Genomic DNA, 246 nt, shown 5'->3' on the forward strand with positions numbered 1-246 from the left:
TATATATAATTTTTTTTAAAATTTTTTTAAAAACATTAGTATTGTTTATAACATTATAAATCAAATTCAAAAATTGATAAAATGCATTTGAAAAAAAATATTTTTCCCCGAAAAGTTATAAAGGGAATGAAATTATACACAGGCTGACTGATTCCTGGAGGCAGAGCACTTGTGTAGTTGTCTGTGTTCAAACAGAATTCACCAAAGAAAACAACAGTAGATAGTGGGATTACCTGGGTCATGATG

Source organism: Penaeus monodon, chromosome 34 (assembly GCF_015228065.2).
Source record: "Penaeus monodon isolate SGIC_2016 chromosome 34, NSTDA_Pmon_1, whole genome shotgun sequence".
Classification (NCBI taxonomy): Eukaryota; Metazoa; Arthropoda; class Malacostraca; order Decapoda; family Penaeidae; genus Penaeus; species Penaeus monodon.